Here is a 26677-nt window from a genome sequence, read left to right on the forward strand (position 1 = left end):
ATACTATAGCAGCCCCCCACCCCCACCATCTGTGGTTTTGCCTTCTACTGTTTCGGTCCAAGGTCGACTGTGGTCCAGAATCTGAGATCTTCCTTCTGAGGTCTTGTCAGAAGGGCAGTAGTAGTCCAGAGCTATGTCACAATGCTTACACCCTGTACCTCACTTTGTCTCACAAAGTAGGCATTTATCATCTCATCTCATCTCATCTCGAGAACAAGGGTGAATACAGAGCATTAAAATATTTTGAGTGAGCATTAGAGAACACATTCACATAACTTTTATGACAGTATATTGTTACACTGTTCTATCATATTTTTAATTATTATTTTTAATCTCTTCCTGCACTTAATATATAAACTATACTTTATCATAGATATGTTGACCTAGGGAAAAAAAAACACAATATATATATAAGGTTCAGAACTATCTGTGGTTTCAGGCATTTACAGCAGTTGTGGAACATATTCTCCATGGAAAGGAAGAGATTAATGTAAATACCATTAAGAATAATGATAAGTCTACATGTGCTGACATGGAACAATAACTATGACATAATAAATGAAAAAGCAAGCTTTTAGAATACAATGGCTCCACACTTAAATAAGCAAATGCAGCATCATATATATATGCATGTTTATACTCCTATGAACATATGTATGTGTTTGCATATTGTTTTTTAAATGTCTAAAAGCTTGTTACCCAAATATTAATAGTGGTTGTATCTGAGAGATACGATTTTCTATACTTTATCCATTTCTCTATTTCTTAAAATTTTATACTAAGTTATAAACATTTACAATCAGAGAAAATTAAAATTACTCTGGGACTATAGAGTTATAAGTTATAATCTCATTTAACTTATACATTTAGGTAGATATTAAAAGAGAAAACCAGGGTATCTGGGTGACTCAGTCAGTTAAGTGTCTGCCTTCAATTCAGGTCATGATCCCATGGTCCTGGGATCAAGCCCTACATAGGACTCCCTGCTCGGGGTTGGGGGGGGGGGTCTGCTTCTCCCTCTCCCTCTGCTGCTCCCCCTGCTTGTGCTCTCTTGCTCTTTTTGTCAAATAAATAAAATCTTTAAAAAAGAAAACCATGTATACCAAGAAGGTGTTAGAAAAATAAAATGAATGTCACTAGATCTGAGCAATGAATTTCCTGAACAATTCATCAAATTTTTTTCTATCAACCAATATTCACTATAATTATATCAGTGTATTCTTTCAACATCTTTTGACTTTCCCGACTTAGTCTTCACAAACTTTTCCCTACTTAGATCTAAATGGGGAGTTCTCTAGCTAGCTAGCTGTAGCAGACACCTTCGCCCCTCCTGGTAGAAGCAGTCCTACTGAAAAGTGTAACCTATTTCTGACTTCATTCTCTGAATTGTGAACCCTGCAGGTTCTTGTGATCCCCTGCACAACTGAGGTTTAGGAAACTGCTCGCCTCTGTCTGGAATCCACTTTTCCTATGTCCCGATCAAGTAGGACACAGAGCCTTACATAAGGGTATTTGATATACAAATGCTCTCTTCAGAGCCAATCCATGGACTTTATCATTAAAAACTAAGGTAAGGAAAATTCATTGCACAGAAGAAACAAAAGTAATAGAAGCCAACAGATGAACAGAGAGATGAGGTGACAGGCAATGCTTAGAAAATGTTTATATATAAATGAGAATATATGCTAGCTCATATTAATTCAGGAAATACTTTGTGTCCTGCCACCAAAGAACAGGCATAAACCAAGAAGCTTACAATGACCTGCTATCCATAGGCTTTCTGCATCTCCATTTCATTAAGGCATCTTGGCTATCAACTAAGGGATTTTCTCTCCCGAAACCATGCATATTCCTCTTTATTCTTCTTTAATTGATTCTTTTGTGCAGGTCCTAAAAGATAAGCTTCTTAACACAAACATCTTGACATCTTTATTATTAAAATAAAAGCATAAATCAGTACAAGGCTTTGGAGAGGTAACTAAGAAAAAGACTCCTATGCAGATTTCTGAATTAACATCCAAATCATACTTTGATGAATGAAGAATACTGAATTCTTAATATGGGTTTGGAACTTTACTAACTGGTATACAAGGATTATCCAATGAAGTGCTGGCAAACCTGCATTCCAGGAAGGAAATGGAAAACTCTAATTTATAGCATTTGCCAATTTCCATGGTATAAATACTGCCCTCATGGCTAATTTTAAACTACCACGATTTTAATACCCAGCTCTCAAAATTCCAGAATAGTTAACAATCGCAGCGCATCATTACATTCCATCCTCAAAACAAAACTTTTGATTGGAAATTATGACCCACCTCTTAAATATGTCTAAGCTGAGAAAGAAATTAGTGATGTAATTCTCCCAAGTTTACAATGTTAGTGAGGGGCCAGGGGTTGTCTTTCTTTGCTTTATGCTTTTGCATATGTAGTATAATTCTAATCCATTTCAGAGAAAAATGCAAATTAGCAACCAAAGAATGAACTAAATCAGAAAGAAAAAAACCCACAGCCAAACTTTCCTCTGGTGTGCTATTTGCCTAGAAAAACCTGCCACGGTAATGGATTCCAATGGGGTGTATAACTTAGCAGTTTGAAAAAAAAAAACAAAAAAACAAAACTCTACCTTGAAAACAGAACTGACAAAACTTTCATACATGCTTGACATCTTTTTCTTAAGATATTTTTCAAGACCGTGTTTAGCAGCTACAAAATAAGAGTTAATCAAGGACCTAAATTTGCCAGATCCATAATGTGGTGATATTTAGTTGGGGAAAAGTCAAGACCTTCCCTTATAATTATTACTCATCATTTAATAACAACTATCATTCTACAATATTAAAATATTTCTTGAAAAGAGTAAAAAGAATAACTCTTAAGGAGATGTAGCAAAATAGGCCCGAGAAAAAGAGATTTAGAAACATGGCATGGATGATTTTTCCATATTAATTATAAGCACTATCTTTTCAAGGAACTCATGGTAATGAAGCTGTTTCCAAAGAGATCTAATGTAGTGGAAAAAAGAAAAAAAAAACCTGACCAGGTACATTACTGGGCACTGAAACCTGAGTTTGAATCCAAGTATTTTTATTTGTGATCTGTGTATATCCGTGAGTAAGTTGTTTGATATTTTTCTGAGGAAAAAAAAGTTATTGTCTAGATTCAAGTGATACGATGATAACAGCAGCTAATTTTTTTGATCCATTTGAATGTTCCAAGTCCTGTGCCAAGTGATTCACATACACTGTTTCATATAATCCTCTCAACTCAAGTGAGAGAGTTCCTACCTCACTTTACCGAAGAGAAGCTGCCTTGCTTAGAACATGAACTATTAACCGGGAGAAGAGAGCTTTGGGGCCACAGCTTCTAACCAACAAACCTTCTTATTCATCACACTACATTTTGTATGTATGTCATGAAAGGGGATGATGAGCCCTTTGGAAACTGAAATGATGTCATCTCCAAAAGGTTGTGATTTCATGAGATCTGTAACTGCATCATATTCTTCTGTCTATCCCCAACTATGGCAACACACCAAATATGTGAATGAATACGGGAATGAGTGATTGTGATATTGAAAATGGCTAAGCATCATCAATACTGTATTGGGAACACTATCATAACCTAGATCTCAAATACGTGCACACTTGGTTAAATATTTTGGAAAAAACTTCCAAAAGGTTTGGGTTCGAGCAATGATTAGTAAGGTAATTGATAAGATTTGCCATCCAATTTTAAATATATCAATGTATTTGTAAGAGATTTATTAGAAGTTATTTTTCTGCTGAGTGGTCATTGAAAGACCTTTGCTTTGGGGCACCTCGGTGGCTCAGTAGGTTAAAGCCTCTGCCTTTGGCTCTGGTCATGATCTCACGGTCCTGGGATTGAGCCTATATCGGGCTCTCAGCAGGGAGTCTGCTTCCTTCTCTCTGCCTGCCTCCCTATCTACTTTTGATCTCTGTCAGATAAATAAATAAAATCTTAAAAAAAAAAAAAAGATCTTTGCTTTGAATGCTTCAGAAAACATTTCTGGATCATATCACCCTTTTCCAAATTGTGAAAATATAAAAATTTGTCTTATCCCTCCCTCTGATGTTACCTACATATGGATATTTACCATGACAAGGACTCATAATGAGGTATTTAATAAAAATAAAAAGTGTTGATTAGAGATTTCCAAATTAATTTGTATGGACCAAAATAGCATACATTAGTGGAATTTTGCTTAGCTTCATCTCCTTGTTTGATTTTTTTTCAGTTTTTAGAGTTGCCATTAATTATTTTAGGCTAATAAGACCAACATTACTAGGATAATCTCTGTTTAGAACAGTTAATATTTCTGCTATATCCCACATATATGAAACCTTATGCTCTAAATCACAAGGGAATGAGTACAATTCATTATCAAATAAAAACAAAAACAAAAAGATAACAAACAACACATGGCCTACTTTAATGGATGAGAATGGCAAGCTTCTTTTTCACAGGGCAAAAAATACAATCTCCCTCATTATAAACTGCTCTAAGCTTTTAAAATATCTTTTTTTTTTTTTTTTTTTGGTTACCTTTTTAGAGTATTTTGTGAAAACTTCCTTTCCTTCTACGTAGTTAAATTCCAATATGATTTCTGGTTTATTCATTGTCTTACTCTTCATAGTCTGCTCTTTCATGTATATTCTCTTTTTCTTTCTATTTATTTTATTAGACTTTGGACAGGGAGTGTCACTCACTTTTCTTTCTTTCTCTGGCTCCTTACACAGTACATGGCCTACAGAGGAAAACCTTAATATACATTTCTGCTACAATGAAGAGTTGTTCAGTCACTCCATTTTATTTTCACTCTACAGCTCTTCATTGTACAACCTGATATTAACAAAGAAGTCAGTGAGGGTGATGTGGGGGGGGGTGCAAAGGGAGAGAATGTGTGATCGATTTTTCCACCTTTAAGAATTTTTCTAATTTTTCTAACATTAACCTGAGCATTGTCAGACACAGAACTAACCGTTGGGCCAAACAGTCTTTCATGAGAGTTTCTGAAGAGTAAATGACTTAAAGGAATTTTTTTCCCCCTCAGCAATTAGCCAGCATAATTTTTGTTAAAGATTTTTTTATTTATTTGACAGAGTGAGAGAGCAGAAGCAGGGGGAGCAGCAGAGGGAGAGGGTGAAGCAGGCTCTCCGCTGAGCAGGGAGCCGATACAGGGTTCGATCCCAGGACACTGGAATCATGACCTGAGCTGAAGGCAGACTAAGCCACCCAGGTGCACCTAGCCAGCATAATTTATTCACTGAAGGGAGTAAACTGGGATAATCCATAGAGATTCTTATATTCTGTAGAACTAGCAACACATACTATCTCCCATTCTTCAATGTAAGTATGTTCACCCACTACATCAACACAAAAGGTTAACAAGAGTTTCTTACACTTCTTAAAGATGGACCTTATAGATAGACTGTGACCTAAAGATTTGTGCCACATCTTTCTTGATACACTAGACCATGAGTACTCTCATAAAACTCCTCCACAGTTGGCACACCCAGCAGGTTGGCTTTGACTCAACAGATCATGAGATACTATTACAGTCCAATATATTTATAATCTCGGTACTCCTCGACAAGGAATTTCGTGTTTAGCCAGTTCCAACCCAAGAATAACATAATTATAATTTTTTTTTTAACTCAAGTTCACTAGATTAAGAATTCTGAACTTTGGTTTCCCGGAGGAATCCTCAAATCCTCCAAGATTTGAAACAGCTTAGAAAAGAAAAAGATTGGAGGTAGTGGGGAGGGAATAATTTGTGCCAACATGATGTCTTAGTAGAGTCATTTGATTCTGTCAGCCCAGTAAATAAAAAGAATAGAATGCAGAACAACTGGGGTATTTTATCAACCCCTTAGAGCTTAGCCTAAGGGTAAATGTTCTGGGGAGGAATTCAAAGGAAGCTGAAAAGATTGCAAAGAAATTTCAGTCCTTCCTACTCTGCTGGTTAAAATGACCATCCCACTGACTAAGCTTTGTGGGGACTCCAGAGAAGAGAGATATCTCATCTACTCTAAGGGCCTCTGGATTTGAATATGGCCAAAACCCCAGGCATTAAAACTGCAATCTGATGAGAGAATTGCAAAAGAATGATTCCCATTTTAGCAGCTTTGTAAAAGAGCATAAAATGTTGTTATAAGGAAAACATCCTGCCTGGCTGGCTGGCTGGCTGGCTGATTCCCTTCCAGACTCTCCTTGTAAGATACTGTTCACCAGACTAGAAAGGATATAAAACTGTGGAACAAGTTTATCAAAGTGAACCAAGAAGTGACCCAACAAAGGACCCAGCAGAATATCATGCTGGAAATTCATTCTCCCAGGAAAAAACATACAAGAGTACACTTTGTTTGAAGAGCTCTGATTAGAACTTCAGTGTTAGGAGAACCACTAATGGCAATGGCACATGGGACACTGGCACAGGAGAGCACTGGTATACGAGTGACAGGGGTTTGCTAGCTCCAATCAATCAGTGCACGGAGGCATCAAAAAATACTTATATCTTTTGTATGTGGGACACTGATAGGACACACTTTTTAAATTGCTACATTCGAGCAAAGCAACTAGCTATCGTGTACTCTATAAAACAGCATTCGTGAGTAAATGCACAAGCATAAAGCTAATGATGTTTTAGAGTGGGGAGAGATCATTTCCATCAAAAATCTTTAGAGAAGGACTCATGACTGAAGTAGAATCTGAGCTGGTCTCGACAGGTGGCTAGACACAAAGAATAAGGAAATGCACGAAGTGGTCCACATGTGGTAATGGAAGATGGAAAACTGGAAAAGCAGGAACGCACGAAACATATTTACAGCATGTGTGAGCACGGTGAGCATGTATATACAATGACATATGCACACAGACTTGCACAGACGTGTACACATATGTTGAGATGTATAGATGTAAATAGAGAGACAAACACAGAGAGAGACGGGTCTACCTATCGATCTCTGCCTTCTCTTTTTGTTCCTGTTCTGTTTCCCTCCTCTTGGCTGCAGGACCACTTACTAGATTTGTGACCCTGGATTGGTTACTTACTCTCTCCCAGACTCGGTTCTCTTAAATGCAACGTGGAAATAATCATCGTCCTTACTCAGTTGTTGTATAAATGAAAATGAATGTTAATAGGCTTAAAACAGAGACTAGACCATTTTAAGCTCTCAAAACATGTTTGCTGATATTACTGTTTTTAATACCATCTCTCTTCATTTTTTTATGGTTCTTTCACCAGAATTTGAGCTCTTTGAGGGCAGAGAATATCGTATTCATTTTTGACTCTCAACATCTAGTACATTTCCAGTAGAAATGGGGCTCATAACTAACTCTTGAATGTTGTACTGATTCCTCATTCTATGTACCTGTACCACATTTACTTATCATAGACTCTCCAACTTCACATGCTTACGTTCCCAGACCTCCTCTCCCTAGACAGCTCTAGGTGTTCCTTCCTTTCTTGGCACTATGGGCATTGCTTATCTAGGGTTGTACTTAGCCTAATGGTTGTTATAATTCATGCTATTAGTTTCACCTATGGAATTTCAGAGCAAGTAGAAGTTGTAATCTGCAATTAGAAATCCATGATTCCAGCTTTTGACCTCCCAATGTTCACTAGCTAGATAGCTAGTGAACTCAAATGTGAACACTAAAAGAACATGTATCTAAAAAAAATACCCAGTTAACATGTTCTGCAAGTTCCACTCCCAGTAACTTATATATCTACATTAAAACAATTTGTTTTCTACAGGTGAAATGTACCATTATGCCGGCCTACATCCTGCAAAAAAAAAAAATCTATTGACATACACACTCTAGAGGGTTAAGGCTAAGTTAAAAGATTATTCCCTTTCCCAGCTACTTAGATTACCAAAAAAGATAGCCATATAAGATTACTTCGCCTTTTCTGACTTTAAAAAGTTGCCTGCTTGCTACCTTTTTTTATCTGAAGCCTGTAGGCAGATTCTAATTTGGCCCTGCAAAAAAATCTGTTTGGCCCTGGGCTGAGGGAAGATGTTAATTTTCATGACTGTTTTAGAACACATCAAAATTCAGTATGCATTTTTTCAGGATTTCAAAGCAATATGCTTAAAACATGCAATTTAGAACTAGAACATATAGAGCATTTAAAAATATTCAGGTTTTACCAAGAATCCATCCGGTCTATTATTGCAATAAGTAGGATACAAAGATATCTTTATCTGGTTGTGAATGAAACTCCATCTACTTAGAAAAAAGTTCGAAATAAAATTTTAGCTCTTTTAATTCTACAGAGGTTTTCTAGCTTTGACAGTAGAAATTTGGTGTAGTTGAAAAGAAAGAGATTATAAAATTGAATATGCATTAAGCATTTCTCAAAAATAATTGTAAAAGAAAACAGTTTCTAGTCTTTAATATTTATCTTTAATATAGCTTAAGGAACATTCTCAGCTTAGTCAACAAATGTAACAAAAAATGAGTAAGAACATGACTCATTCCACCATGAAGGTCTGTAAAGACCAGCACGTTGGACATTGCCATGGACTTTATCCACAGGATTTGTGCTCTCTTATTTCAAGCAGTGGTGACTCCTTCTTGAGACCAGTGGGTAAGAACTTTTAAAAACAGTCCAAAAGAAATGAATTGGTAAATCTCTACCTCATACATGGCAGAATGACTTCTCATCAGTCTTAACAAACGTATTCCTATTGGGTTTGCATTGCCCTGTCCTTCCAGAATGCCAGAAGTCGGAGGCTGAATGGAAACATTACAGATGTTAAGTCTTTGTTAGTCGAACCAAACGAATGTTGTGGAAACCCATTCAGTTACTTTCTGTTCCTCCCACGCAAAGTCCACATATGTCTAGTATCAAAATGAGATCAAGAATGAAATATTGAGGGGCACCTGGGTGACTCAGTGGGTTAAGCGTCTGCCTTCAGCTCAGGTCATGATCCTGGAGGCGAGGGATCCAGCCCCTCATCGGGCTCCCAGCTCAGCAGGGAGTCTGCTTCCCCTCAGCTTCTCAGCTCACTCATGCTCTCTTGCACACATGCTCTTTCTCTCTCCTCTTTCTCTCTCTCTCAGTCAAATAAATAAATAATATTTTTAAAAAGAGGAAGAAGATGATCTTGCACAGCCTCATACTCATGTAAAGACTTCGCAGGCTTCAGTTGAAAAAATTAAAAAGCAAGAGAGAAATGTTTCATCATAACTCTTAGGACCACTTTCTTAGGTGAAGACTAGCTGCTGAGGGTTTTGGCTCCACTCAAAGATAAGGGACATGAAATTCACCTCTGAAATATAGCAACAATTTAGCAGCTTTTCAGAGGCAACTGGTTTTCTATCATGTATTTTTGGCACAAAATTCAGCTTCTGTTGAGGCACATTGCCACTTCCTAGAAATAGATGCTCTATGATCACAAAGGTTAACATCACTTGAGAGTCTACAGTGTGCCAGTCTCTGCTCTAAGAGTTTCACACATATCTCATTTAATGTTACAATGACATATAGAATGAATACACTGAAACCTCCATTTTGGGAAGGAAGCTGAGTCTTGGAAAGGTAAGTAGTCCAACCAGTCACAGGTAGGCAAAAGCACAGCTGAGATCTGGGCACTGGCAGTCCAACCCTAGGGCCCTCACAAACTACCCTGCTACTTCTGGGGAAAGTATAAGAAATCTAGATTATGCGCTAAGTACCATACCAGTTAATACTATAACACATGCAACTATCATTTCAAAAAAACCCAAAAACTAGACAAATGGCAAGAAATCCTGCTTGCATGTTCCTAAGACGCAGTTCTATCAGGTTCTCTTTCAGTAAATTCCAACAAGGCTCAGCTGAATTCTTTCACTGAACTTTTACTATAATGTTTTTACAAACCACAGTTTCTGATCAATGATGCTTTCGCTGTGGAACTGAGCACATGGTAATACTTACCCCGTTATACTTTGAAATCCAGCCCTCTATTTACCAAGCATAAAGGCAAATGCCACTTAAATTACTCTTAGTTCCATCTTTCTGATGTTCAAGCGCAGGAACAATTATCTCCATCAATATTTAATGGCCTAATCCTAAACAGACAGTGCCACAGTGTAGGCAATCGTCCTGTTAACATGCTGTTCATTTTCGAGCGTAGAGGCAGAAATGGACTATACAGTTACTGAAAATGCACAGCAGTACATTTCCCTAAGGTAAAATTCTCTGCACATTCTCTGGTCTACCTTCATTGATAATAAGGGAATTAGAAACATTTCAGAGTTGTGTTCAGTGGGTTAAGCTTATTCACTCTTTAAAATTCATGGAGAGAAGGAAGCTTTCTCAGTATTCCAGTTTGTTTGTTTTTTTTTTTTAATAACAAGGTTTGCAACTCCCCTACTTAAACCTAACATGTCTCATGTTCCCACCTACCTGCCATTTAATTTTGTTTAGTTTAGTGGGGTTTTTTTCTTTTTTGTTTAGTTTTGTTTTTAACACTTTAAATAGCTTTTATTGTTACCAAGAATCATTGCCTAGGTACTTGACATCCAGACCCCTGGACTTTGATGAGAAATCTTTTTATGAAATATGGGATAAGAATGCCAATATAACACAAGCCATAAGAAATTTCAATGCAAATAATTTTTACAATTGCAACATGGGTAGAGAGTACTTCAGTCGCCTAAATAATTTCATTGAGAAGATCACAGTGTTGACTGTATGATCAGTTCTTTTTCTCTTCCTACTTTTATAAAAAAATTGAAGCCTGGGGTAGAAGGATGTAGGAGGTAAACTGCCATGTAAAACCATTCTTCAGGAAAAAATAACTTAGAGGAAATGTGGGCAGAGAAATCACGGAAAGATTCAAAGAGCAAGAGTAACCATGGAAGAAACAAAGGATCCTTCTCTGTTTATTAATAGGCTAAATACATTCCTGGCAGCTGTACTTGAGAATAAAGTCTGTATTATCTTCCCTGTGACTTCAAGGTTGACCCTAAATCTATCTAACCTCCTCTAAGTCTGATTCAATTGGTTTTTAAGCCCAAGTTAGTTACGATTTTTTACTGAATAGAAAATTTCAACAAGTTTCCCTCTCAAGGTGGTATATTACTTAGAAACTTTCAAGGCACTTCCCTTCTTTTTCCTCCCCTTTTTTGTATTTCTTGAGTATCCAGATTTGCAAGTGTTAAAATAAATATCAAGTATCTTGTCAATTTTAAAGGATAAGGTTCAAATACGTTTCTTCTACGTATGAGGTAATAAATAGCAAATTTGTCCATGTTGTCCAACTGGGGTAAAAGCGAGAAGGTTGGAGCAATTCAGAAATCTGGTGGCCTTCAGTGAGAATGGTAATAGACACTTTTTACAGATTTGAGAGGAAGGGACTTCATGTCTTTATACGATTCTCTAGTTCTTGTAACACAAAGTGCAGAATGTCCTCGTGAGACTATTTCTTACTCCTTTGCCAAATACAGTTCTTAAGTACTATGTTTATATAACCATCTGCCATGTTTACATAGCAGAACTCAAAGGCAGAAATCTCTCATTTGTCAGAAGCATGGCCATGTCCATAAGCCTATCTAGTATATAAATTATTTTGGAGTAAATTAGAATCTTTCTCCATTAATGCTCATTCACTTAAAAGCAGGGTCAGGCCTAATGCATAGTGGAGGGGTGGGTGGCTTTGTCTTAGAAAACCCTGTCTCCCTCCTGTTCTCCTCCTCCCAGAATCTAGTGACTACTGATTGCCTGGTATTTTCATCCCATATCTGACCGAGACAATGTTTCTGCCCACCTTCCTGCCTTTATCCATTCAACAAATATTTATTGAGCACTTACCACATGTCATCAGGCAGTGGTCCAGGTAAGTACTGGAGTTATGTCAATGAACCAAAGAAAGAGTCTGGCCCCGTGCAGCTTGTATCTAAGAAGAGAAACAGGAAAGAAATAACAAATATAATAAGTGCATGAATTATATAGGATGTCAGCTGATAATATGGCTATGGAAAAAAAGAAAATAAAGCTGGGGAAGTGGAGGAAGAGGACTGTACTTTCAAATAGAGGCCAAAATGGGCCTCATTGAGAAGGCAGCTCCTGGGTAAAGAAGTCAGCCATATGGAAGTCTGAAGGAGAGCTTCAAGGAGGAAAAGGCCATTGCCCAAAGGCCCTAAGGTCAGAGTATGCTTGATGTGTTTGAGGAGCCACAGGGAGGCCACTGTGACTGAAAGAGAGTGAACAAGAAGAGGTATAGGTGAAGAATCAAGGGAAAAATAAAACAGACTTAGGGAGGTGTGGGCATCTCGAATAGGCCACTGGGAAACGCTGGCTTTTAATCTGTATTAAATCCCATTCCACAGAGTTCTGTGCTTTGTTAACACTCAGCATTGACCAGATCGATGATACATTTATTTACTCATTCATTCCATTCTTTATTTATTCATTCTTCCAACAAACACTACGGACGGCATAATAGATAATAGGCCTCATGATAGACAGTAAGGCTCTAACATCAAGCAAAAGCAGACATAATCCCTGTCCTCAAGGAGTTTATGATCTAATGAAGAAGACAGATAGCAATCTGACAATCACGGGAGAAGCGCTGTGAGGAAGAATCCTTCAAAGGTGCAGGATGCCGCAGAAACCCAAAATAGGGAAATGTGACTTACTTATGTTGGGCAAGAACAGGGCCCTGAGAAAGAAAGCAATCAAGCGGCAAAGATAAATAGGCATTAACTAGGCAAGCCAGAGACAAGTGCCTAGGAGAATGGCAAGAAGAGCATGACGGCAGGAGACTAAAGCGGTTGGAGCCTGAGAGCCAGAGTTGCGGCATGGGGGTGAGTCTGGACAGGTGGGGCAGAAGGTAGGGATGGAATGTGCTAGGGCTCAAAGGCCATAACAAGCAGTTTGTCTTTATCCTAAGCCCATTGGGAGGCCACTAAAAGATTTTAAGTAAGGTGGTGACCTGACTGGATTTAAGTTTTAAAGATCACTAATCCATATTGAATATGTATTAATGAGTTTATGTGTCTAGCCTCTAGATAATTCATTTGCATTTTAAAAGGAGCCTTATAGAGATAATCCTGAATCCAAGCAGATCCTGGTGGGAATTTTAAATATTGCAGCAAGCTGATGAGAAAGAACAAGTGAGGTAGGGAAATCATTGAGCGGCCCATCAATTCAGTCAGAGAAGGAAGTCAGATACTATGTATTAAGCTTGTAAAATATGGCTTTCATTAAACTATTAAGATGTCAGGGAAGAACAAAATATTGGTTTTGTGTGAATACTAGATCCCTTTCACTTCTTTGATAAGCATTTTGAGCCCTAGCGATGTTAAATGACTTTCCCAAGGTCACAGAGAAATTTCGTAGCAGTTCATCCGTTCATCCAGTGTAAATGGATTCCAAAAAAAAAAAAAAAAGCAAAATGGGTAAATTAATTTAAGACTCATACTAGAAGGTGTAGGCATATTAATGACTCCTAACTCTTTTGTTTTTACTTCTAAAACATTATGGAATACTTATGTCCATACAGCCTTAAAAATCCTTCTGTTCTTTGGGCACAGTTCATAAATCCCAGTCGATTGCCTCCTGTGCGATATCTTCCTCACAGGTGTGTGTTGAGACTTCTCAAATTAGTCCTCAGAGGGAAAGCTGTTCGGTGAGTACCCCTTCCTCTCCATCCTCAGCTCTACCCTTTCCCACTACTACCACTGCCACCAATACCCACCTCAGTCAACAAATATTAAGAGTACATCAACTATATACCAGACAGCCTGATAAAATATGAAGATTAAAAAAAAAAATCCCTGGGGGCGCCTGGGTGGCTCAGCGGGTTAAAGCCTCTGCCTTCGGCCCAGGTCATGATCCCAGGACCCTGGGATCGAGCCCCGCATCGGGCTCTCTGCTCAGTGCAGAGCCTGCTTCTCTCTCTCTCTCTCTGCCTGCCTCTCTGCCTACTTGTGTTCTCTGTCAAATAAATAAATAAAATATTTAAAAAAAAAAATCCCTGTTTTTCAAAAATTCGGTAGAGTGAGAGCAATTGGCAAGTAAATGAATAGTCACCCAAAAAAGTCACAGTTTCTCTTTAAAGTTGGACACAGGATGCTGTGGAAGAAGACAAATGTCACACCTAACTCCACCACAGATGAAGGAGGCTTCACAGAAATGACATAAGCTGCCAGTTTTGAAGGATATGTTAAAATCTACCTCTGGATTAAGCAAAATAAGAAGGGCTTTTTTGGTTGTTTTTTGTTTTGTTTCATTTTGTTTTAGATTATATGGAGTTGACACACCTCAAATTAATTTTGCTCAGCTGTCTTCTGGTATGATGTTATCAGCCTATATTGAGGGTCCCAAAATGAAACATTTCAGTGAAACTCATCATTGTTCATATAAGACCTTATCCTGTGTCCTGTGATTAACACGTGGTCTCTTAGGCCCATCTGGTACCAACATGAGGAGTAGTTGAACTTCCTCAGAGTTCCCACTGTTGTTGTTTTTTTTTCTCCATTATGGATGTTGTATATTGCATGACCGAATAAATTTCCTTTATCCCATTAGAAAAAGGGGGCAAGACTTGAACCTAAATTCTTCAGACTTATTACTTCTTATGAGTTGCATAATTCTATATATTCTATGTATTTTAATACATGTACAGACCATTACAATCAAGATACAAAACAGTTTCATCATCCCCAAAATAATGACATCCTTCTTCTACTACAACACCAGCAACCTCTGCTGTTCTCCACTACTATACTTGTCTTTTCTCAGATGTCTTATAAATGAATTCAACTATTACATAGCCTCTTATAGCTTGAATCTTTCACTCAGCATAACATCATTTATGAGACTCATCTAGATTGAGACGTGTATCAGTAGTTTGTTCCTTTTTATTGTTCAGTATTCTCTCACAAGCATGGGTAAATCGCAGTTTGTACACTCACCCATTGGAAGGCTTGGGACTTTTTTTTCCAGTTTGCAACAGTAACATTCAGAACTGCTATCAACATTCAACTAAGGACACGATACCAGTATAAGGTTTAATTCCTGTAGATAAAAATCAGGAGTGATATTGCTAATTTATATGGTAGGTAAATGTTCAACTTTATAAGAGACTGCCAAAACTGTTTTCCAGAATGGATGTACCATTTTACATTCCCACCAGCAATATCTGGGAGTTCCATTTGCTTCAATCTTGTCAGCACTTGGTATTGTCGAGATTTTTATTTAAGCCACTCTAGTAGATATATGGTATGATCTCACTGAGGTTCTAATCTGAATTTCTTTAAAAGCTAAGAATAGGGTACATCTTTTCATGTACACATTTTCCTTGGTCCTTTTAATTCTATTTTAAGTCCACTTTTGCTTTTCCTTCTTTTTTTGCAATCTCTTTTAAATATATTATATAATTCTGCTTTCTCTCCATATTATTGAAGAAACTTAGGGCATTACTGGTATAAGTGTGGATATAAATGCCTAAGTTAAGTTAAATACAAAATAAAAATCACAAAAATGTAGTATTCCAACAAATTCCAATTTAAGTTCCTTATTATTCTTTTTTTTTTCATATATGTGTTTTAAGGTCTATGAAAAGTATAAAGCACAGCATTTTTTTTCTCTTTATTTCTAAATCTGATATTTTCTAAGCTCTGGTATAAATTCTAGAAAAAAAGAAACAGTAAATCACTGAAAGCAGACAAAATAATGCTTTCAACAAAGAATCCCATGGAATTGTCCTTTTGAAATGTTATTACATTGTCTCTGTGTATATTTGGCTCTGCCAATTTCATTCTGCAATTCCTGTTCTCTGCCAGCTCTGGAGAAGGATAGAGCCAAATAACTGTGGGTTTTTTGATCTACTTGTCACCAAAAAGTTTGACAAAAGTCTCTTAAGCATTAGAACTATAAAAAACATTTACAACAAGATCAGAAAAAGCATGAAGTTTAACTCAACTGATTCTACATTAAATCCATGGTTTCAACCAAGCTCATTAAAAGCACAAATCTTGTTGCAAACCTGGGATTATTTCAAATGAAGTGATTCATGCTTTGGATAGCTGCCATAAAAGTTTGGTAAAATATGATAGTTTCAATTAACTTTTCACTTGAAATTGTGCATGTAAAATGCACAGCTAAAAGCAATACACTAGAATACTATATCACACTAATAAAAATCCTCCATCATTCCCTTAAGATTAGGGCAAGTACCCTTCCAGTTCTGGGAAATCATTGTATTTGGTATACTTTGAATGAAATGCTTGTCTGCCAGGTCTATGAATCTAAGCTTCTAAAATCAAGAGGATTTAGCAAAGGCTTCAGAGTGACCTGTGTGTGTTTTTTTAAGATTCTCAAGGGATTAACACTATCTGGTCCTTGTGGAGTGAGTGATTGCCTGACCCTATAGGTCTCTGTCTTACCAAAATGGTTTAAGATGGTTTACCTTGAGTCCAGTCTGTACTTTAGCAGAATTTCAAAAGCAAAGAGACTTCAATGAAGAGAGGATGACGAGTCTGACTGGAGGTATTATCTTTGCCAGGTGGCCCCTACTCCTTGCTGCGTTCAAAAGCAAAGAGAAGACCTTGCATGTCCTCTACTTGTTTGTTGAGGCCTCGACTTCTTTTTTTTATGATTTATCTATTAAAGAGAGAGAGAGTATTTGAGCAGGCCAGGGGCAGAGGGAGAGAGAGAATCCTCCAGCAGACTCCCCAGTGAACATGAAGCTTGATGTGGGGCTCCATCCTAGGACCCCAGGGTCATGACCTGAACCGAAATCAAAGGTTGGATGCTCAACCAATTGAACCATCCAGGAGTTGCTGGACTTCTTTAGGAGAGAAGGAAGAGAGTTAGGGACAGGGGAAAGATAGAAGAGAGACAGAGAAAGAGACAGGGGAACAGAGAAGGGAAGGAAGGAAGGAAGGAAGGAAGGAAGGAAGGAAGGAAGGAAGGGAGGGAGGAAGGGAGAGAGGAAAGAAGGAAGAAAAGAAAGGAGGAAAAAATGGCTTCTGGACACAATAAAGTCTCAACAAATATTTGTGGAGTGAATAAATGAATGAATATATATTTCTTAAAAGAAGGTATCATGGTGTAATGGATTTAGTCAATGGATAAATGATAAATACTACATTCTTTCTTGCTAGCTAGCTAGCAGAGAACTAAACAGATGGAGAAAAGATTGCTCCTGAATACAAGGGAAGGGTACTGGGAAAGGACACTAAAGGTGTGAGGTAGCTTGTGTCATTTTGCCTAGAGCCAGCCCAGTTTGACTTTGTCTCCAGGTAGATTAATTATTTGATATAGCATAGAGCGTCCATAAGCACAGGTTCCAAAGGCAGATTTCCTGAATTGAAATCCTGTTACCAATTATTGACCATCCTCAAGCCTCACCATTTCTGTGCCTCAGTTTCCTTATCTGTCCAATGAAGACAAGAGTGGTAACTATCTAATAGAGTTGTTACAAGGATTAAGAGTTAATATAGGTAAAAAACAGTTAAGTAAGCATGGGGAAGCTTTCATGTATTGGTTCTTACTATTCAGTAAGAATAAATGATGAAAAGTATTATCAACCTATTGTCCAGGCTACATAAAGAAAGAATGAGGATATTGTCTTTGTGATTGTAGACCTTCAAAATATTGAATTGGTATATTAATAAAAATATTTCCATTGCAATTACTTAATTGGTTTTCTAGGAAAATCAGCCTTCTATCAGTTTAAGCACTTTCTCCTTCGTTAGGCATCTCTTGGCGATAAGTTAAATATAAGAGCCTAGAACTGCAGAGCTAAGAAATATACAAGGGGAGACATTATCCATAAGGTATCAAGAGAAGCAATCCTCACAGCCCCTGTTGGTGACCCACAGCTGTTGAAGAAAGCCAACTGCCAAACATAGGAGTAAGCGACTTACTGTGTCTTAGGTCTGGAACATAATGGCCAATTATTTATTGCCAGTAATGCCTCACAGCAGACTAAGAAGACAACCATTTTCTCTCAGTAAATTTATATTGCTTGCATTCTGGAAAAAAACAAATTGCATGTTGTTTGAATTGGAATTTGGCCATAATACCTAAAGTTAATGTTCTTAAGATTGCAAAAATTATTGGTGATGATAAGAAAACAAGACCATATTTTTATATTTTAATTTTAACCCAAAGAGAGAAAACCCCAGCAGAGTTGGCAGGAAAAGCAATTGGAAAGGACTCAACTCTTCCAAATATTCGTCAATATAGAAATGGTTTTGAACACAAGTGATGAGGAAATCCCACAGACTGAGTTGGCATAGATTAAAGAACACAGAAAGTTGAGGAGGTTTAGTCCATGCAGAATGGGAAGGACTGAACTGCCCTTAAGAAGGCCATACTACAGAGTACACCAAATCCCTATTTCATTACTCACTAACACGTTTTCAGTGTGTATCTGTTTATTTTTAACAAGGTCACCCGTGAATCAATTGACAGCCAAGGGCAAAAGACAAAATTGCTCATTGACTGCTACAGGAGCTTTCAAAAACACTAATTGATCAATAGTGATCATTGGTACACTGAGTCTTCGTTCCTTTAGGGATCTTCTTAACCACAGACTTTCTCTGGAGCCAATCTCATAATGCAGCCTCCCTTTGTATCTTCAGTAACCTCATTAATGGCTGCCCTGTGCTCCCTGTCTACTTTTAATTTCTTCTAGTAATAGAAAATACTTCATAATGGAAGATTTAATTAACTGAGTTTCCAAAAAGCTATTTACAGTGAACTGGGAACATTAGCTTTAATTTTTATTGTTCAAGAATGAAGATACCCTTTTTACAACAGATTAAATGCAGCAGGAAAACAACATTTTAACCACACTAAAGTGTGGGAACCCACTGGCAAAAGTCAATTGTTCTGCTGAGAAGACAAAGGCTATGACAGTCTGATCTGAGGGGAGAGGGCCGGTTCGAAGCCTCTTGTCATTTCCTTAACTTTCCTTGAGTAACACGTAACAGTCCCCATTCACATCTACAAGAGCTCTAACCTGAATGAGAATCAGTTTTCTACCACCAGAAGCAAAACTTTATAGTAAGGTGTACAAGATGGCGGGTCCTCTCCTTCCCTCTCTTCCCACACAATAGAATCTTAACATCTTTTCAAAAAATATACAAGAGGCTTTTCTAGGTGCGTTAAAGATCTACATTTTATAGCTAGGTCCTATTTTCAAGAAGATTCAACATTGGGTAGTGTCAAAGACAGAGAAAGAAAAATCAATGTGACCTTGGGAAAACAAAGAGGTCTTGAGGTCAATCAGCTAAATATTTGTGTAGAAAAGTTTTTATAGGGGCGCCTGGGTGGCTCAGTGGGTTAAGCCGCTGCCTTCGGCTCAGGTCATGATCTCAGGGTCCTGGGATCGAGTCCCGCATCAGGCTCTCTGCTCAGCAGGGAGCCTGCTTCCCTCTCTCTCTCTCTCTCTACCTGCCTCTCCATCTACTTGTGATTTCTTTCTGTCAAATAAATAAATAAATAAATACCTTTAAAAAAATAAATAAAAAATAAAAAATAAAGAAAAGTTTTTATAGCATTTATGAATTTCTAACCTTTGCGTTTGTCCTGACATAAGCTTATATGCAAAACTTGGTTGGCTATGAGTTACCCAACCAGCTGACAGGTGACTCAGCGAGTCCTCCCAGTTACACACATAAACACCTAGCTGGGGCATGCATATGGCTTGTTTAAAGTGTGACTTTAAACCCCCACAGAAAAGAGCTGCTGAATGTTACACACTAGCTATTTTTCAGAGTGAGGCTCTTCCACAGTTTTACCTTTTTCTCTCATTTACCAAATGAAATTAGACCACATTACAGACTAATACCTCATGAATTGCATCTATTAAATCAGAGCCAATTTGAGGGGTAGAGGCATATGCACACAGAAGCACTAAATGCCCTGTGAAAAAAGCAGAAAGGTAGCTTAAAGGTTTATAGTACCAAGTAGCTTTTCATCTGTAAAAGACCTGGGTTCAACTCTTTGCTTCCAGGCTGAGTAAAACTGACATTCATGGCTCTATCATGACTTGCATCGCAAAAACCAGACTGTTGGTTTGCTAACCAATGTGGAAGCCGAACAAAGAAGGTGACACATTGCAAATTTCTGTAAAAGTGGAAATCCTGAGGGTCGATCTGTTTCTGACTCCACTGTGCACAGACTAGAAGCAGAAGCTTATCTTGTAAGAGCTCTAAAGGTACTTTCAATAAAAACATCATAATTTTCATCTATGTTATCCAGAAAAGGACTTGATACAGTTCACAGGATCCAAGCTTCAAAGGCAAACACAAATCCTAATATATTTTCTTTGGGAAGGTTTAAATATCGTAGCTTTTATTGTGTTTGGACCTCTGAAGCAACTGATTTAGGAGTTAACTTTTGTAGGAGTTTACTGCTCCCCCCAAATAATTCATTACCAATGGTTATTCTGCCTTTGCAATTAATCAGGTTTGAAAGTGCTTCATTTGGTGCATTTGTATTGTTTAAATAAATCTGGAAACACTAACCCTGTCACGTTCAGGGGTCGAGTGTGGGAATGAATCTGTAGACACAGAGGGTAAAATACTTCAAGGCGTATCCCCAAGAGATTTCCCGCTAGACAATCAGAATTTATTTTCCAAGAGGAGGGTGTCCCCGTGCAAGTGAGCCCCGTGGTGTGTTTTAAGGTCTCCTTAACCTGCCTCAGCAGATTGCATAAATCACAGCCATAAAGTCTTCCCATTCAGCATGTTAGGGCTAGAGAAAGCTGACCAGCTTCTGACCTCTTATTCTGGGCCCCAACTGACCCTAACTTAGAAGTTCAAGCGGTCAATTGCAGGTCACTGAGGGCAGCCTCAGAATCTTTTTAATTCCACTTGGACGGCAAGGTTAAATGTAAGCAGCAAGGTATTTTCCCAAGTCTGGGGATGTGCTGCTTACAGAGTCCACACCTAGATGACCAAAAGAGAAAGGAAAAGAAAAAAAAAAGGAGAGGAAGAAAAAACAAACTCTAAGTTGGTGTCCTCCTAACCAGCCCCACTTTGGTCAAACACCATGCAGGTCGTTTATCAGTATAATGGATCTACAGACAGCCTTAAACAATTGTCAAACATTCTTTTAAAAGCCATTAGTTTTTCAACTAATATATATCTGTTTTGTGCATTTGTTGAACCCTTCACTTGTCACTGAGAACGGCCTGTTAAGCTAAGCAGAGGCCTGATCAGTTTTCAGTGAGCGCTGAGCCTCAGGGTTCACCTGGGTCAGCCACAAGATTTATGAGGCCCAGTGCCAGTATCTGATTGGGACTGTTAGTGCTAAAGAAAGCTGACACTTCCTCCCTTTCCCTCCTCCTCAAGCTCGACACACAAAGTCCAGTGACTTAACTTGTCCATTCCCACTGGCTGCCTAAGAGGCAGCAAAATTGATGACCTGTACAGACACCAAAGTGGACATCAATAAAAAAAGATGGATGTGAACGAGTGGAGTGACATGCCTCATTGCTGAGGGGACAGAGGAGGGGAGAGAAAAGGTTAAAAAAACACTAGAAAGTTATTTATATAAGCTTCAAGGACAAGGATTTTGCCACTACTTGCCTAAGGATTTGCTCTTACAATATTCTTTCCTCTAGCTTCTAACCTTCTCTGGTTGACACCAAAAAAAAAAAAAAAAAAAAAAAGGGAGAGAGAGAGAGAGAAGAAGAGGAAAAGAAAAGAAAGGAAAAAAAAGAAAGAAAGAAATCTGAAGTCTGGAGACCTCTGGTAATTCCTAGATCTTTTTATTTGTTGGCATAAATCCAGAAAATTTTATTACTCCTTTTTGGTCACAAAAATGTGACACCATGATATGGATGAAAACTCTTGAAACATGCCAAAAAAAAAAAAAAAAAAAAAATGTAGGGTAACATTCTAAAAAGGGACCGGGATTGACTAAGCATTACCATTGTCCTTAACTAATAAGAATAGTTAAAAGCTGAGCGGATGGCATTTTCCAGAACCTAGTAGCTGTGAGTGCTCTGAAATAACTTGCTCATGTTGAAGCATCCCCCAAGGAACTTTCCAAACACATTAGAAATTATATTCATGAAGACAGAATCCACAGAGTAGTTTACACACTCGAAATGAATGAAAGTAACTGGATTAAACTTTAGTCTACTGGACACATTCTATCTTAAAGGGCTTGTGAGAAAAATTATTTGGTACCTTAGCTAGTTCTCCAAATTAGGTCCAAAAAAAGACAAGTAAAATGAACAGAAGAATAATTTTCAGTATTTTTTCTCAATCTCTTTTTAAATTATTTATTTATTTTTTGCAAGAGAGAGAGCGTGAGCAGGGGTAGGGGGTCAGAGGGAGAAGCAGACTCCCCACCAAACAGGGAGCCCAAAGCTGGACTTGATCCCAGGACGCCAGGATCATGACCTCAGCCAAACACAGACTCCTAGCACACTGAGCCACCTAGGCACTCATCTCTCATTCTCTCTTGATGAGCTTACTTGCCCTCTAGGATGTTTTCTGCATGCTTATATATTATGTAAATGAGATCTAAATCTAAAATGTGACCAGTGAGGTTGGGAGTGATTATGCACTCAGCCACAGCAGAAGAAATAAATGGCAGAGTCCCAAGAGCACAGTGTTTGCACGGGAACTTTCCATCCTAATTCTGCCTTGATTTTGATGCTCCCTTCCGGAAACGTGGTCTGATAGTCTACTCTCTTACAGCAGAAAAATATTGTAAAAACTATGAAATTAATTTTTAATAACTCCTGGTGTTCCAGATGATGATACCGTCTTTTATGTTGAGATAGAGCCTTATTAGATTCCAGATCAAGAGAGTAAATCTAATGCTGCCACACTATCCCTTTTGTGTGCAGAGACTGAGCTTGACATCTTCGAGAAAAGAGTTTGGAGTTCTTACCATTTCAGCAACACCAAGATGGGTCAATTTCACAGTCTACAATCCAACGCCTCTCATTGCTCTGAGACGGCAGTAGAGCATGTTTTACACTGAATCACAACAGAACTTGTGACACAGTGGAGGGATGAAGTCCTTACCTCTGGTGAATTTGTTTCCTAGCTTAGCATAGCCATTGTGTCCAGAATCAAAAACTCTCACATGAGGGGATTCTGCGAGACCCACACTCTCTTCTGCCCAGTTGCTGACCCTATCTGACTTCCTAGGTACATACAGCAACTTTTGAGCAGGAAGGTTTACTATCAAGGACGGAGTAATATCAGGCAGGTTTGGTTAGCCACTATTCCCATTCTAAAATAACATAGACTTTGCCATCAAAAAATCTGTCAGAAGAAGCCTTTACCAACCCTGATACTTTGTCTGATACCAGCTCTGTTTTAAAGTCATACTAAACCCATCTTCTCCAGGTTTCACATCCTCACCCTTGGGATTTTCACAAACTCCTCACACAGGGGCTTTTCTCCAGGCTCAACAAGCTACCCCTCATTTCTCTAAAGAGAGTCAAATCCCCACAGGGACTTCAGCAAGATCAGGAGGAAGGATTTGCATCATTGCTCTCAAGCTCAACTTAGACCTAAAGTAACTGCCAGCAGCAAAATGATGTGAGTTTATAAAATCCCTGATCTAACAGTATGTTAAGAGGGTTTTAAGAGTTTGATTGTGAGCTATCTAGTTTCGTTTCCTTTAACATCAAATGTATTTTTGTTTCTTATGATCACTATTAGAGTCATAAAGTTTGGGGATTTTTTTTACCCCCTTTCTTTAATGAAGACATGATAGAGTTGTGAGAATCACCTAGCATAGTGTTTGGCATCGAGTAGCTTTCTAATTCATTTTAAATGACCTTCCCAGCTCCCTCTGGTCCTCTTTGTAGCTGAGCCATCACCCACATAGAGGACGGACTTTCCAGAGGATATTAGCCAAAATATACAGCTCAACATTTTGACAAGTTAACAAAGAAGTCCTGAATAAAAACCCTTATTTTCTCCAGAATATCTAAGAAAGCCTCTGAAATGTCCATCCTAGATCCTGATGGCTCCTCATTTTATTTAGATACACAAGTATCATTGGAGACTTTGTCAAAAGATGATTGAGAAATCTGTGGCTGCATTCCCTGCCCTAATCACTACATAGGAGGTCATTCCAAAAGGTAGACTGGAGATCCAAGAATGACACTTCCAAGGGGCTCAGTGCCATCTATTTGAGAGAGAATTTGAGCTCTTAGAGGGTTAAAAGTAACCCTGGTTCTTTGATGGCTAATTCTGGATCCTCTGCTGAGACACCTCTGATCTTCCATTAAACTGACAACATAGATTTCCCTTTAGCATCAGGCAGCAATAGTTAAAAATTTCCTTAAGCTGCTCAGGAATAGAGTCCCCTGTGTCATTTCTTTTGGGACCTCTTGACTGAAAAAGTGTTAAGGAGACATTTCAGATTACCTGAGTAAAGCGGAAGAATTCTTAAGTTCTTAATTCAGGGTCAGTGGTATGTGAGAAGAAGCTCAGACCATTGGGGCTGAACTGGGTTCTGCCACAAGTTTGTGGTTATCGAGCTCTGAATTCAGTCTGATGTCAGGCAGCTCTAGAGGTTGACCTTGGTCTTCTCTGAGCTGGAAATGGATGTCAAGGGAAAGTAACTTCTAGTCTCATAGGATTCTGGGAAGTGATATTCCAGGGTTCCTCCAGCATGAGGCAAATAATTGGTTCTGCCTCACCTGATCTAGAAAAAAAGTATCACTGGTCTCTCTTTATGCAACATAAAACTTTCCTGGAATTTAGAATCATAATGTTATTCTTAAAAATCGGGGATTTTACCAAAGAATGAAAGCACCCTAGATAAATAACAAACAGATTAAAATCATTTTTATAGATAAAAGTTTGTCAATTCTGAGATTGTTTTGCTATTAGTTCTCTTTCCATGAGGCAGAGAATCATAGTAAATGAATCAAATTACTTCCCTTTTATCCTTTGTTGATTTTTAATGTTATTTTTCAGTTTAAAAAAATCAACACAATTACGCATGAAAATGTCTAAAAAGTTACTAAGAATTAAATTAGGGAACCAAACAATGCTGAGAGTTTAATGAATCACAACTAAGTAAATCTTCTTGAATTCATTAATCAGTATAGATGTCACAACTAAAAAATTGAGTTGTAAAGTCACTATCTCAACCTAAATCTCTATCTTATGTGTCAGTATATAGTCACACACATCATATTTTCCTTTACGAAGACAGATCATAAACTATCAATACCAGATATGCTATTCAGGTGTCTCCACATAAGATCAAAGTGTTTGAGACACCTTAAGCTTTAGTATATGCTCTATACCATTCAGGTGTCTCAGAATTAAAATTGCAAAAAATTTATTGTCAAACTGTGTCATTAAGAAAATACAGTTTTGGGGCTGACTGGGTGGCTCAGTGGGTTAAGCCTCTGCCTTCGGCTCAGGTCATGATCTCAGGGTCCTGGGATCAAGTTCCTCATCAGGCTCTCTGCTAGGCAGGGAGCCTGCTTCCTCCTCTCTCTCTCTCTCTCTCTACTTGTGATCTCTCTCTGTCAAATAAATAAAAATCTTTAAAAAAAGAAAAGAAAATACAGTTTTGTCAGTCTTTTTTTTTTTTTAAGATTTTATTCATTTATTTGATAGAGAGATAGTGAGAGAGACAGCAGAAGCAGGGGAAAGGGCAGGCAGAGGGAGAGGAAGAAGCAGGCTCCCCACTCAGCAAGGAGCCCAATGTGGGCTGGATCCCAGGACTCTGGGATCATGACCTGAGCAGAAGGTAGATGCTTAAATGACTGAACCACCCAGGCACCCCAGTTTTGTTAACCTTTAGCTGTTGACAAATATAGCATGCTCAGGACAGATCAGCCAAGAACACTTTTGAAGCTTTTGCTGTATTAAATGTTTGTTTATGGCCTAATCAGGCAAATTGATGCTAACTGTCTGCTCAATTGCTAGTGATTAGAAGTCGCTGACCCATAAGAACACCTTGCAGGGACTGTGCCTTAATAGCAATGAATCCTTTGCTGTGCTCATACCACAAGGTAGTCTTTGCCACAATGATCAAAACACATCTGAATAAAACAAGCATTTGGTTTGGAAATTCTCCTTCACCTATTTGAACTCTACCACGTGAAATACTTATTTGGTAAAATTACTATTTGATAAGGAAAATATTTTCCATGGTAGATGCAATTGAAGATTGCCTATTTTTAAAATGGATATAGAATCTTAGTTACTTTCAAAGAGAAAATAATGGGGCACCTGGGTGGATCAGTGGGTTAAGCCTCTGCCTTTGGCTCAGGTCATGGTCTCAGGATCCTTGGATCAAGCTCTGAGTCAGGCTTTCTGCTCAGCAGTGGGGAGCCTGCTTCCCCTGCTCTCTGCCTGCCTCTCTGCCCACTTGTGATCTCTCTCTGTCAAATAAATAAATAAAATCTTTTAAAAATTTTTTAAATAAAAAAATAATAAAAATTTTAAAAATAAAAAAGAGACTACTATTACTGCTTATTATTTATAAACATCATCATCATTATTATTACTTTTATAGGAAGAAAAAGGAGAAGGAGGAAGTAAAGCAGGAAGAAAGAAGAGGAACGCATCTCTTTTTTGCTCAGAATAGTTAAAAGCTTTTCATCAATAGCCAGTAAAATGTGCATCTTACTTCTTCCTGAGACTCTTTAAGTAGTTCACGGAAACCACTTGACAATAATTTGGGGCAAATAATATAACC

At 38.1% G+C, this 26677-nt stretch overlaps 1 long non-coding RNA gene across 7 annotated transcripts in view; it reads right to left on the reverse strand.

Annotated features, from left to right (window-relative positions):
* The window catches only part of LOC132027986 (uncharacterized), a 240311-nt gene that overhangs the window by 25263 nt on the left and 188371 nt on the right, over positions 1-26677 (reverse strand). For 4 of the 7 annotated variants that reach the window (XR_009407300.1, XR_009407298.1, XR_009407295.1 and 1 more), the window contains 3 exons: positions 17893-18000; positions 16431-16624; positions 11828-11912 (listed from right to left, as the gene is read on the reverse strand). This is a non-coding gene — a long non-coding RNA (uncharacterized LOC132027986). The remainder of the gene's footprint in view (positions 1-11827; positions 11913-16430; positions 16625-17892; positions 18001-26677) is intronic. The other 3 variants (XR_009407299.1, XR_009407297.1, XR_009407296.1) reach the window with 2 other exon arrangements.

This window comes from Mustela nigripes, chromosome 12 (assembly GCF_022355385.1).
Source record: "Mustela nigripes isolate SB6536 chromosome 12, MUSNIG.SB6536, whole genome shotgun sequence".
NCBI lineage: Eukaryota > Metazoa > Chordata > Mammalia > Carnivora > Mustelidae > Mustela > Mustela nigripes.